The 15,039-nt window shown below is 41.5% G+C and overlaps 1 protein-coding gene across 1 annotated transcript in view; it reads left to right on the top strand.

The window, feature by feature from the left end:
* Window positions 1-986: 986 nt before the first annotated feature.
* Window positions 987-15,039, top strand: part of LOC144520639 (guanine nucleotide-binding protein G(I)/G(S)/G(T) subunit beta-1) — a 41,161-nt gene continuing 27,108 nt past the window's right edge. Inside the window, exon 1 of the mRNA XM_078254509.1 lies at window positions 987-1,373. The gene's annotated coding sequence lies outside the window, so the exon portion shown is untranslated. The remainder of the gene's footprint in view (window positions 1,374-15,039) is intronic.

Genomic DNA, 15,039 nt, shown 5'->3' with positions numbered 1-15,039 from the left:
ATGACTGTTACGGTCTTACTAATGGATCAGTGTAATTGATTTGACATAGATTATTAAACTATAAGTGTAGAGAATATTTGTTTGTGAATGTTTTACGGATTGGATTTTTAATCAATTTTAGACTAAACATTTAGGTTGAATGTACATGTGGTAAAGATGTGTTTTGGATTTAGCCATGCACACTGGCAGGAAAGAGCATTCACTTCTGTAGTTAAATTTGTGTTGCAGTCTGTTTTGGTTTGCAAATGAGACAGTTTTGTTGGCTTTAAGCAGCGGTTGTTGTACTTACATGAATACAACAACCGCACAAGTCCTCAAACATGTTCATATCACAGACTCACAGAAAGACACTTGTGGCCATTTATATCTATTTTTGTAAAATCCAAGGGTCTGGTATGCACATTTATTTGGGATTTTAGAGTATACACTGTGTATGGAGAGTTACTATTGGTAGAACACTAGTATACTTATTACTAAATATTAAAATGAATTATTCGTGGTAAATTATAGTAAAAGTACCCTCAAGAACCTTTTTACAATATATATCCACTTTTGTAAAATCCAAGGGTATGCATATTTATTTGGGATTTTAGAGTATACACTGTGTATGGAGAGTTACTATTGGTAGAACACTAGTATCATACATTACATTACTAAATATTAAAATGAATTATTCGTGGTAAATTATAGTAAAAGAACCCACAAGAACCTGTAGAGCTGTGTAGGCCACAGTTTTAGAACCACTGGCACGAACAAGGGCTGCTGTGTAGAAAGGCTGTTGTTCTAACCTACTGGCATGAGAGATGTTGATTTTCGGGTCACATCTGATTTTAACTCCTAAAATGAGCTAATTTGTAGAATAAAAAGCAGTAGGTAAATTGTATCTAGGTGTGCTGGTGTTACAAAAATGGCAGTATTTCCTGATCTGTTGGTCGCCGACCCTTCGCTGTGCGTTGTGACGCTGCCGTAACGTGGGGTTTCCCAGACCTGAGTGCAGGGTTACCGCGCCCATCTCTGCTGTTTGATGGCCGGAGGAAGAAGCGACTGAGATCCTGGCGTGAAGGAAGAAAAAGAGGGACGACGACGGTGGGAAAGACAATAAGGGATTTTTGTTTTGAGTTGGAATTTGCGTTGAAACGGAAGAACGCTCAAACGGGACTCAGACACGTCTTTCTGGGTGAACACCGACTTGTCTCTGCGCCTCTGTGCCGGTGTGTCTCCCCCTCGGCGGGTCAAAAACAGGGTTCGGGGAGTGCCGCTCCTCGGTAGCTAAACTAGCTAAATCTTAGCGCCTGGGCGGAGAGAGGAGAGACGAGATTTTGCTGTTTCCAGTCAATGTGACATAAACAACGGATACCCTCGACTGAAAGCGGGTAAGGTTATGTTGATATTTTAAGTTGCGCTTCAGGAAATGGATGGTTAAGTGTCTGTGCCGTTGGCTAGCATCTCGAGCAGGAAAGATGAACGAAAGGGGTTAAACTGGTTTGAGTGGCTCCTCCGTTAGAGTTAGCTGCCGTTAGCCTGCTGCTAGCTAGTCGTTTGTGCCAAGAGAGTGGGTGGGGGGTCACTGTTAGAGGAACTTAACGCACTGCGTTAACCCAGATGTGAAGAAACCAGTACAATATTTAACTGGTTTGATATATATTGGTTCTATCCGGCATGCTGGTAGTCCATGCCCAGTGACAATGTTAATTAACATTAGCTAGCTAGAAGGTTAGTTGGTGACAGCTCGGTAACGTTAGGTTAGCCAGCACCCCTCTCCAACGTCCGGGTATCTTTCTCCTTCTCTTAAGAAATAAGCTGTCTGGATCAAACTGTATCAACATTGCTTTAGTAGTCCATTTACCCGAACAATATTTTAATTCAGGGTGCATTATAGACGTAATAGTGAGCCCAATTATCACCAACATATTGGATCTGTATGTCGGCCCACATTTCACATCTTTAACGTTATTCTATGGCTAACGTTAGTGATTACCAGGTAAGCTAACATTAATTGGTCGCACATTACTTGTTTAGTGTTGACTAACGTTATGCGAGCTATGTAAGATAATGGCCACATAGCTGCAACTTCTTATACTTGCACAACTCAAACGTGAACAGAGTTTGGATTTACTTCCTCCCATGTTGAAAATGTGTAGCATCATGCAAATGACAACGAAGGGAGTCTAAAAATGGCTACTTCACCAACAGAATCACCACCACCCCCACTATTCCGTAGCCAGTCCATACAAGTTAGCCAGCAGTGACCACAGCCTACGTTTGCAGCCTGGTATGGCTGATCTGGGTGTGTATATTCTGAACATGGCAGCCAGAACAATTTACTGTATCCTTAGTGAATATGAACGGTGTTGTTGTTAAGTGCCGCTTTTATGTAAAACTCGTGCATTGAAGCGTTCATATTTGCCTTGCTAAAATTGTTTAACGTTACCTAATACCGAATTTCGTAGTTGTGGACTTTTATTTGACAAGCTATGGTTAAACGGGCTAGTTCAACTAACAGCGTTTAATTCAGTGACTCGAAGCCAAACCATCATGGATTATGGCTACTGTATGTCACAGCTATATGTTAACATTCCCACGTTTAGTCTGCAGAGTCAGCCGTTCAGTCATCTCCTGATAGTGCTGAAATGGATAATTCGTTAGGGCGATTCCCTAGAATGCACAATGCATACAAATTATATAAATTTGCATCTATTGCCAAGCGGTAATTGAATGACAATAAGCGCTGCTGTGGACATGATAGGGGTAATAGCCATTTTAGTTTCATGAGTGTTAACCAGCGTCGGTTTGCGAACACATAGTTCGACCTTTATCTGAACTTCTTCTTTTAATGATGTGTAAACGAGATTGTCTAATTGGATTTTGACAAGCTGTTTATCTCGATAGCGGGTCTGTTGCAGGGCAAGTTGTTAGCAGCTACAGTAACCGTGCCCCACCGGGCCGCGCTGCTCCATAGTATTTCTAGCTCTAGTCCGGAAAACAGGCACCCTTTATCCACAATGAAGCATCAAATCGTAGTAAGCACACCGACATCATGCGTTAAAGTAGAAGAGAAGAGTTCGGAGATTTTTATTTAGTGGTAAATATTTCGAAAGATGGTTTAGCAACGACTCAGACGTGCTGTCGCAGGAAGCCGAGCTCAGCACCTCCTCCAGCACCGCTTTGACGAAGTTATTGACCAGCAGTGTTAAGATATGGCATCTAAACAATCAATTACTGAAAATAGCCGATTTCTAGTCGTTTATAAGACATTTTCGGTGTTTTTTAAAAGAGCTATTTGTATTTACTGGTTCACAACGATGAATTCATTTTGCCAGTGTGCCCCCTCCCTCTGCCTCCTCGAATGAATGGGTTCCTGTATTCAGGGCCCAGGCAGCTGCAATGAACAAGATGGCGTTCAAAGCCTTTTTCATCACCGCTTTTCTCAGACTGAGAGAGACAGATGCCGAGCGTCGGATGGGTCCAGGCTTGGCGGACTAGATTTCTTTGATTTCCCCATCGTAAAAATGTACAGAATGTATTTGCATTAAAACGTTTTTAAAGCAGATGGGATTCCTGGTAAAATGGATCCAGTATGTGTACCTCAGATACAGGGAAACATGGTGGGGAAGGAGTTTGTACATCTTGACTGTGAACCTACCAGGGAACATGTCAACTATGATAAATATTTTTATGATTTTATAAGAAAGAAATAAAACAAACAATGATTTACATATTTTGATATTAAACTTAATGTATTATTTCCAACATCTGTAACCACACCTCAGGGAAATGGGACATATTTTTCTCAATCCCGACTAGAACTCTGTTAAATGTAACTGAGTAGATAACAAATATATGACCAGCAGTGTGTGTGTGTATGTATGTATATGTATGTGTGTATATATATATATATATATATAGTGTACATAAAATATGCAGAGATATAGCTTTCACTCAGCTTTAAGTGCAGTGATTTCCTCACCTTTTTTCTTTTGTCAAAACAATTGAAACTGGAAAAAATAAATGTGACATTTATTAAACTTTATTTTGGCTGTGTAGTTTAACAGTTTGGAAGGGTTGAAATCTTGCAAAAAATATGTAATGCCACTGAATGACTTAAACATTTAAATTAAATTGTCAAGCGTCGACCCAAAGCTCCCAATACTGATCTTTTTTTTTAATTTTTTTTTTTTTTAAGATTTGTTTTCTGTCCTGGTAATTACTCACAGGATGGTTCCACCACACCTGAGGCAGCTCTGTTAACTGCTGCCTTAGTGATGTCTCTCCATTACAATATGAAGCGTAGATCACTGGACAGAGTACATTATAATTTTAATCAATAATGGTTTTAGTTTGAGAACAACTTGTATGGACATCCAAAGGCATGGAGTTATCTAACTAGGTATTGTTCCATTTAATGTTAGTCAGCTTTTGTGACCTGGATGCGACCCACACTGTTCTGACGCCCAGAATGTTTGTGGCATTCTGTCCAGTGACCCTGGTGGACAGTCATGGCATAACCTGTGGGCATTTCTGAAAAATTGTATTGTCTATATGATGATAGTAGTGGTGTATGAGCCTATCCGAAAGCCTTCATGGCAGTAATGTTTGTCTGAAAGACATTTATCCCTGGGTTTGTATACAGCAGAGCTTGTCAGTAGGATGAGTGTCACCACAAGATAATGACCATGTGTTTTAAAACCTGAGTCATTAGCCTTTTGCGATTGGTGGGGGGGGGGTGTCTTTCTTTGTTTTTAATAAAGGATTTTCATCCCGCTGTATTTTTTCCTCTTTTAATCTGCGAGTGCATGATATGAATGGGATTAAAATCTTAGTCTGGATTTCACTCTTTCGGATTATGTGGCTTTGGTCAGTGATAGTGCTGATTTTTATTCACTTCTCTGATGTGATCCTGCTGTTAACTGCATGTCCACTAGGCATCTTTAAAAGGTAGAAAAGTGCTGATAGGCTTTGCGAACAAGCACCTACTGGCACTGAGTAAAATGCACCAAGGTTTCCTGTTATTCTACTGCAGATACATGTAAAGGTATTAAGACCATTCACATACAAATGAGTGTTAAAGTACATGCATACCCAACTTTTTAATACAGTGTAATATACACTGTGGTAAAAGTTTATTAAGACACTCTGATGTCATCCAGCTTGCTCAGAATCCCCACATTTTTGTCAACATCTGTACTTGGAAATGTATACAGTATGGAATTTATACAGTATGGCCGCATTGGTGTTTCATGTCGAGACTCAAACAGGGCTGCACTGAGTTCACATTAGCCCAAGCAACCGTTGTAGAACCAAAGAGGTGGCTATTTGGCCACAAATGTTGGCATCAATTTGTAGCTTGTCCAAAGATAGACACTAAACTTAAAACTTGTTAGTGTAAAGTATTTACATCCAGGGTGCTCATATCTTGGGTCAGTCACATTCATTAGGTAAAATCCCTCTTCTTTTTTTTCTTTTTTTTTTCTCTCTTTTTTTTTTTAAGATAAGTTTTTGGGCCATTATATGATAGGACAGCCGAAGACAGGAAAGGAGAGAGAGGGAATGACATGCAGAAAAGGGCTGCGGGTCGGACTCGAAACGTCTTAACATTAGAAAAAGTAGATATTAAAATTGTGATTTGTTTCTCTGAGCGCCTCACTGTTTGTTCCAGTGGAATGGGTCTAATTGCTAATTGTTTTCAAGACTGCTTCAGGTGCTAAACTATCCTGTCTTTATTGGCCGCATTTTTCTACAGAGTAACAATATACATCACCAGTCTGTTTTGTGTCAGACTTTATTTACCCCAAACCTGTTTAGGGTGGTCTTATCGACTGTGTGGCTAAACGTGCTCTAAGTAGCCACATCACTGACGTCTTGTCATCTAGTTTATCCAAAACAGCTCTTTACGTTGAAAGTTGTCATTTTAGGTGCTAGCACTCCCATCTTTCCATCCAACTTTTATTATCAAAACAACATGGTGTTGTTTAGTTTACTCAACGGTATGCCTATTTAGGGAAGTGGGCGGTTAATTCCTAAAAGACTGCCGTATGATTGTTTAAAAATTAGTGTTTAGGTGCATAAGATGTAATACGCGCATTGCATTTTGGATCTTGCATCTTGTCAGTAAAATGAGAATAGCTCGTCCACCTTAAAGGTCAGCCCACCTTAAGTTTGTGAGCCTGTGCTGAAGTTGTCGCTAGCTCCGTGGCTATCCCCCTTCACTTTAACCAACAGGTAGTGAGCAAGACATGGGAACTTGGAATACACTTTATATACACTGCACTGCTACATTCACAGTTGTAACGTTACTGCTAACTTCATACTCACCGACAAACGCACCTCACTCTCTCCACCGTCGCACACTTGCTAATGTGTGGGCTGCAGCTGGTGCTGTGTGTGTAACATGCATACTGTATGGCCTGACGTATGCACGTGTGTGCAGAAGACAACCAGCAGATGCCCGTCCTGTGTGTCTGCTCATCCAGACGCTCTTCACGTTGTTACTTTCAGATGCTTAGGCGGTCTGCAAAAACGCTTAGGCACTGCGCCTAACTCGTATAATGGCAGGGAAAACCCGAACTTCGTCTGTGTGATATGATTGGTTGTAAGTTTATTGTCCAGCAATTTCACTTCTTGACAGTATATCAAATGCAAGCCCCCAGGAACAGTGCCAGGCTTTGATGCAACCATGCTTAGTGGCCAACGGTGGAATTGCAACGTCTGGCAACCCTCTTACTTTTTCCCATAGCTTTACATGGCGAAAGACACTCCGATATATATATAAGTGGATATTTTTTTGGACGTACATCACCTTACCAGTCCTAACATTTAAATTGTCCTTATTTAAATTATGTTGTAAACATAACATACACAAATAGCAGAATCCAGAGTTATTTAACTATGCATAATGAACGCACGTAATGGACGCAAGGAGATCCACAGGACTGCGCCCAGCTGAGCTGCCCTGCACTGCAGGCTAATTATGACGATTCTGTGTTCCTGTGGCTGTAATAATAGGACAGTAATTCATCATTTGTATTATCTTATAATGCATCCAAGGGCTGTATGATGTAAAGCCTGTAGTGTGGATGTAACGTTAACGTCTCAGTTCCCAAACTGCCGTCGGCTAGTAGCTAGTGGTAGCTAGTAGCACAACATAATGATTACATCTCCTTGGGTCTCTTAATGCATCCATGGGTTTATTTTGATAAGCATTTAAACAATGAGGAACAACGAAAACACAATGTTTAACGTTGGTGAATATATAGCAATACATCAGACGTAATACCTGCCAAACAGCTTGCTTTGGCTAATCGTGGCTGTATTGCAGCTAATGGCCTGGCTATTACCAAACTCGAGTAAGCAAGCTCATGAACGCGCAGTGTTGCTACGTCAACGCAAACTGTAGAAGCAGAGCGCAAGATCCGTGCATTTTTTTTTTTTTTTTTTTAAAGCTCCATGAGTGCATCATGCACCACTGAGCAACTCTCATTGGAATGAACAGGGCTTCGTGTCGAACACTGTATCCAGTTCTCCTAATACATCCATGATCAAATGTTCAAATTTTCTTACAGAGGAAATGTTTCTACTGCAATCAGTGGTTTGCTGTCAACATCTATTTTCCTGGTTCCTTATTCCTTCATTGTAGTGCAAGAATTGCGGACAAAATACCCAGGACGGCATGTCTGCTAATAAATGTGCTCCTATTCATTGTTCTGAGCTCTTGAAGCCGTAGATCTCTTCATCCACAATGGTGTCTTCATCAACTTGTGTATTCTTGTATCTTAATTAAAATGGACCATTAGTGGTGGCCCCTGCATTATGGCTTCCATTACTTTACTCTTAGGTCTGATTGTGAGTATTGTGGTTGAGCAATCTAAATCCCTTGTCCTCTTCACTCACTAAGCTTCCTACAGAACACAACTTATACTTATATTGTTTATACCTATACTTATATTGTTTAATATTCCATCTAGAGACTGTGTGATGTGCACCAACAACGCCAAAACAAATTCCTTGTATGTGTTAAAAAACGTACTTGGCAATAAAACCCTTTCTGATTCTGAACTGAAACGGTTTCACCTGGGTGTGTTACGCATTTACTGTATTGGCAAATTTGGGACTAAAGATGGTGTAATTGTAGCTGTCTGTTGGTGTTTCCCACATAATTGGTCTATTTGTGGTGGCGGCTGCTGGGGGGTGACGTTGGGGTGTTATGAAAGTTGTATTTTGATTTTTTTTTTTTTTTGCATTCTGATTTGTTTTCCAATGAGGGGTTTGAGGGGAGGAGAGCATGATATTTAGTAGGGGAAACACTGCTATTTCTCTCTGTCGTTTTCTTTTCCACATGGAACCGGGCTGGTTAAAGTTAACCAACGTTATGCAGAGTCTGCTGTAAATTTTCCAACTGGCCACTGTCAGCCCAGCAACCTACGGTGGGGATTGCCAATATATTTGCCCAGGTGTGTGTGCTGGAGGCTGTGGCGACTACCCCTATCCCCCTTTATCCTCAGTCAGCTGGGAGGTGTGTTTGAGCAGCGAGTTCGCTTTGTTCCACAAGCTCTCTTAGCTTTTTTTAGTCTAATAAATGAGCAAAATAATAAAGAAACAAAGTAAACTCACAAACTGTCAAAGAAAATATTCTTACATCTATTTGCCTTATTAATAAATAAAATTAAAAAAAAACGTTTCCCCCTATAAATTCAAGTTTCTCTTTTACCTAATGAAGACTAGATTAATTGCTGTCATCCAAAAAAACACTTCATTCAAACTCGACGGTACAAAGTGAAAACAGTGTGTAGATCTTTTTTTGCACCAGTTTGCAATCATCTCTCATTTCAAAAGCATATGTCTTACCATTCTGCCAGGGTATGTTGGTGTCTCTTTTCTGTCCTTTCTCACACAAAGAACAATAAAATCTGTTTTAGCCTAATGTTACTACTGTGAGTCCGTTCAGCTTTACAGAGATCACACACAGCTAATGAACAATTCCAGATACATAACACTTTTTGCAACGTGCATCTCTCACATCTTTCACTCACTATGACCACTACTACGGTGATAAACGTGCCAAAATATGAACAATTGGCTTATTTGCCAACATTAGCTATCGACAGTTACCTCGGAACAATCCCGCAAATAGATGGTACCCTAGGGTTACCTGAAACAGGTGATTTAACGTCACAGCTCATTTTAACAAAACCCTGAGGGAACATTACTAAATGTTTTCATGTTGGTTTTGAGTGGTATGCACCCCCACCAACCTGGAAAACATTTTAAACCGTAACGTTAATACAGCGTGTTGGGGAATACGTCTCCTGCAACGGAGGGTCAGAGGCAGAGGGACCGCAGGCTTTGCTAACGTTAGCTTCTTGTCTCCTCTAGGGTCTGATAAAGGGTAAATTCATCAAATTCAGTGTCCACAACGCTATTTTCCAATAAACTGTAGCTGTCATATTTCACTGGAAATATTAACTGTTAGTGCAGTTTTTGTGTCGTGGCTTTCGTCGCTGTATGTCACTCTGCCTGAGGAGAAACTGCTGTACTCGCGCTGTTGTTTATTTGGTTGCTATGACTTCCCGAGTGATGACGTCCTGTCACTGTTCCAGTTGCTCGCCCTCAAAGTGGAGAGAGAGCGGAAGACGGTTCGCTTGTGTTCAGTAGAGCAGACAGCTCTGCAGAGTCGGTAATTAGGACTTTATGACTTTTCATGAACAGCTGAAGGAGCGGCGGTGCGCCATTGCTACATGTGTATAGCAGAAACCCTGTACTTGTCTAAATGTTGATCTAAAAAACAGTACAGGGTTTTTCCTGGGTTTTTAGAGCGCTTGGGTGCAAATTATGTCATATGCTCATTTGCATATTAGTGATGTCATCGCACAATTATTTGCATACAATTTAGTGGTTGTTGATTACAGCGAGAGACATTACTAAAGCAGAATTTGGAGGAGCAGCATGTCACTAACAGAGAGCTAGCTGGTCCACCTTAAAGCCAGCCGACCTTTAGTTTGTGAGCCTGTGTTGAAGTTGTCGCTAGCTCCGTGGCTAACCCATTCACTTTAACAAGCAAGACACAGGAACTTGGCTTGGGTCTTGATTGTCCTCAGCAGTTCTTTTTCAGACCGCAGCAAAAAAACTGCCGTGCTTGAGCTTCAGAATGCTCAGGGAAATGTAGCTTGTGTGGATGCTACTGCACTACTTGATTAATAAAAGAGCTAAGCTACTGAAAAGCTATTTGATTCAGAAAACAGCGACGCTATTGAGAAGTGGTTAAACTAGTAATGCTACTGGCCAGTAATGCTCTACAATTTGAAATTTAGTGATGTGACGCCGTCGCCACAGGTTGCTGATGTAGGATACTTTTTAATTTGCGAAAAGGTGTCCTATTGGCAAAAGGCGGTTTAGCCTCATTGGCTGAATCAACTTTGGAGAACGGGCAGAGCGGTGAATATCGGGGCACTTTTCGCCACTGTCACCAGACTTTGCTCATACATCTGTTCTTATGGAGAGAAAAAACTTCAACTGCTCTGTCGTTTTTTGAAACTGCCTGTGAAAACCCAGCGTAAAGCACAGTGAAACAAATTCTATGTTTTTTCAAAGTGTGCGGCAAAAGGTTTTCCCAGTGTGTTTGACCGTAGGTGCTGTTATGCATACATAGCTTGTCACCACTGGCCAAAAGGTCTTGGCCACTGTTTTGAATAGTTAAAGTAAGTGTCACCAGGGCAGCTTAGTGACCCATACACACAAGCCTGTCATCGGCCGTCGGACCGTCTGGTGAGGTCGGTGACTCGAGTCTGTTCGGTGTGTCCCCTGCTGTCGTCCGTCGGAGGAGCCGTCGGCCTTCATTTGGGCAGACCCGACATGTTCAGTCGGGACTCGCCCGGGAATTGGCGAGCGGATGAGCCGCTCAAAATCTGACAAATCTTGTAAATGGACCTTTGTCAATCTGAAATGAAGACAGATTCAGAAACTGCATGGCCTATTTCTCGCTTAAAATGTTTTCAGAAACACGTTTTGATGAACTATTTTAGTACAATATGAGATCGTATTCTGAACAAGCCGCCATGACAGCCTGGCTGTGAATTTCCGGAGAAAAAAGAACCACGTGACGCGTTCGTACAATCAGCTGCCGGTTTTCATTTTCTGGGAAACAGATTGTTAATGGAAACAATACAGAGCAGCGCCGCCTGCTGCTATGGAGACCTATTACGTTTTGCGCACGCACAGAGCGTATGCTCAAGTCGGCGTCTCTTCGGTGTGTTCTGAGGCACTTTTTGGACCTCAGGGACCTGACTGATCAGTCCGACTGCCTTTTCTGCCGACGGTCGGCCGTCTTTTTGGTGTGTCAGCATCTTTAGACACTGTTACCCTGCTGAAAGCCAATCACAAGCCCTAGCAGTGCTTTGCATGTGCGCCTCAATGGCTGCCCTGCTTTGAATAGAGACCGTTTCTATGTCTATTTACATTCTAGCCCTTACATTTCACTGCCACAGGAAAAATGTGACCAAACCTGAATCCTGAGATGACGAGGAAAGCCAGCTAGTATTGAGTTTTCTTCCTTTTTAAGCAAGAAAGACCATAGTCACTTGGGCAAAAGAGTGGACTAGCTGTCATGTGACTTTTCACACACACTTGTTCCTCTCTTGGAAGCTTGGAGAGAAAGCACGGGGGGAGGGGTATGATTATTAATGCAATCAAAGGAGTGTATTTTATGTTTTAAAAAAAGTCATGCTTTTGGCTTTGGGCTAGCCTGACCTTCCCTTACTTTTTTTCTTTCCTTTTTTAATTTAACTCATTCATTTCTCTGTATGAAAAGCTGGTTGTTCAGCTGTCCCAAGCACAAAACATACCTTTGTTAACGTATGGGACTTCTTTTATACATGGATTTCTTAATTGTTTTCAGACATTTGCAGAAAATCGGCCAACATTAGTGCTAGCCTGTCTGTTTGGCTTGAGCTCTGTTGCTCAGAGTTGTATTACAGACCAGTTTATACTGAATTATGTTGTCGGATATTTGTTTTCCTTTAGCTAGTTCTGTCTGTTCGGATTCAATTCTTTTACAATAGCCAATGGCTGCTAGTTCTAGTAACAATGCACCCTGTCTAGTAAGAGTACACCGCATCATGGAATGTTTCACTAATCAATCAATTAAACTCCACTGTCAGTCCCATTGATGTTATGTCCCCTATCATCAGACATTACCCACAGCAGCCAGCATTGAGGGGGGCACACACATTCAATTGTGCCCAGTTAAAGGTGAAGTTCACAGAAATTTTACATCTAGCTTACAGGAAGGCTTAAAGGATAACTACTAACTTTTTTTTTCTTCAACCTGGACCCTATTTTCTTATGTTTTTGTGTCTTAAGGCCCTGACACACCAAGCCGATCATCAACCGCCGGTCCTAGTTGGGCTGACGGCAACCAACCGTCGGCCTAGTTTGTGCGGTGTGTCCTGCACTGTTGCCAAGCGTCGGCCTTCGTCACCCTTTTTTCGGCTGATTGGCGGTTGTTATATTCATATTAGAGATGTTATCGGTATCGCCTCATATAAACATACGAGGTATACATAACTACTTGTGTAGGCATATTTATTCCAACAATAACATGTCTTTTAAAAAATCTCAAACTAACGTTAATAAACTATTATCCTATACCATGATATTTAATATAAAGACTGTAATAGACCTCTCTCTCTGCGCCCTCTGCACCGCTAAACAATTAGCCCCCAGCAAGCAAGCTAGCTTACAGCCAGCCGGCCGCGCCTCTAAATTAGGTAAATGTAAGAACTTTGTTTAATTCACACGTCACATCGAAGGAAAGCACATTGCTATCGCCAGATGAGTGACAATTTTGTTTAACGAGCCAGCAACAGGCCATTCGGTGCCTCCGCTCCCACTGTAGGGAGACTTGTTTGCTGAGAGAACGGATGACACCCGGGAGAGGGACAGTCCGGTTAGCCATCTCCCAGTGTCCGCTGTTTTCCCGGCGGGGAGTGAAGCAGAGGAACCGTAGGTTCTGTTCGGTTCTGTTGTTTTGGGTATTATAGAAACGTTATCTGGTCTCCCTTATTGAATGACGAAAAGATTACAGCCGCCTGCTGCTATGGAGTTTTTTTTCCTCACGCAGGCGCAGAACGTACGTGGTACTTGGCCATAGGCTGTCTTTGCGGTGTGTTCCTGGAAAAGTTTTGGCCAAGACAAAGGCGACCAGGGCCGATGAGAGGCAACTCCACAGTCGGCCGTCGGCTTGGTGTGTCAGGACCTTAAGTGACTGATAGGAACAACAATCTTTGAAATTGGTGTGCTGATAAGCAGGATTGTTAATGAGCTGGTCCAAGTTTTTTTTATAGTTTTTTTTATAAATATTACCTCTTATAAAGCCCAATCCATTTCTATTAGAAAGGGACTCATTGTTGTGAGCAAGTTAACTTGAGAGTGGTAGCAGCTTTAATTATCAAATGTCAGTTTGGCAGGAGCTCCAAAAAAAAACATGGTCAGTTTGCCTCTAAATACAGGTTCGATATCTTGTAGAGTTTAAAAAGCAATACACCGATCTGCATTGGTGGTATACATACAACAAAGCACTTATTTGGCAAAAAGATATGAGGAAGGTAACAGGAAGTAATGGAAAGTACCACTATCAATTACAAAGTATTTTGGCACCTCAGCCTTTTTAGAGCTGTGGGAGCTCTCATGATGGCTGCTAATAATCCTGAGATTGCAGATCCCATTGGCACATTCAAGTCAGCAGTGATACTTTAAACTAACATTTCAGTTACGACGGCATCACCTAAATGTGAGAATTAAAATGAGACAAACGGATGAGAAGGCATGTTGTTCTCCCCACAGCATTCAGGCAGCTTCCTGCTGCAGATTAATACCGTGCCAAAGTGTTAAACGCTGTGTATATGCGACAGCACTGTATGTCATAGAGAATACCGGATTAAAGCATGTAGTCAAAGTGCTTGAGCTCCGCTACAATGTGCCTTCATATGTGCATAACCCGTTCTCATTCCCAGCTTGTTACATAGGCACACTTGGTGAGGACCCCATGTCATCACGGTCTTGTGCATTTTAACCAGGCCGTGTTGTCTGCCCTGTATAAACGAGCGCAAGCTGCAGATAAGAAAATGATCAACAGGTCAGAGTCCTATGATGGAGCATAGAGCTGGGCGATATGGAGAAAATCAAATATCACAATATGTTTGACCAAATACCTCTATCGATATTGTGGAGTTGACTATTGGTGCTTTCACAAAATATTTACACGAGGTTTTTGATAAATAATCATCAATATTGTGGATATAATGACTAAGTGGGTAAAGGCAAATAAAAGAAAAGCTAAAATAGTCTGGTAGGTTCAGAAAATTACATTACTGTAATGTAGTCTATAAAACCAGGAAACGACAACGCTTGTGTCATACTGCGATTGCAAAAGTTAAGACGATATCTAGCCTCATAACGATATTGATATATTGCCCAGTCCTAATGGAGCATTACTGATTTATTTTATTTTTTGTTATTGACAATATGCCAGTATTTGAGTGCCTGAATTTGTAACAGTAAGAACTATGGCCAATGAGCCACCATTGAATGTTTAAAATGTTTGTAAATGTGAGTAGATGTAAATGCAACCGTTTTGCGGTCAAAGCTTCTGTCCCTGTTTGTCACTCCGGCTATGTAGAAAATGTTGTACTCGATGCTATTGTTTATTTGGTAGTCATGACTTTGCGAGTGATGAAGTCCTGTCACTGTTCAAGTTGCTCACCTTCAAAGAGGAGAGAGAGCAGATGACTGCTTGTTTTGGTCCAGTGGAGCAGACTTTTTTTTTTTTGGGTGCCCTAACGGCCAAGTGGGTTATTCTATTTACTTGCCCAATGTTGGGCTGGGCAATATGGACCAAAAATCATGTCTCTGTATTAGAGAGAGAGAGAGAGAGAGAGAGAGAGAGAGAGAGAGAGAGAGAGAGAGTTTGATCATGACGCCAATTCATACTGTACAATTCTGTGGTTTATCAGTAAAGTGTATGAACACTGGATTATCTACTCAGAGTGA

The sequence above is a fragment of the Sander vitreus genome, chromosome 7 (genome assembly GCF_031162955.1).
Source record: "Sander vitreus isolate 19-12246 chromosome 7, sanVit1, whole genome shotgun sequence".
Lineage (NCBI taxonomy): Eukaryota > Metazoa > Chordata > Actinopteri > Perciformes > Percidae > Sander > Sander vitreus.
This window is presented reverse-complemented; position numbering and strand designations above follow the sequence as displayed.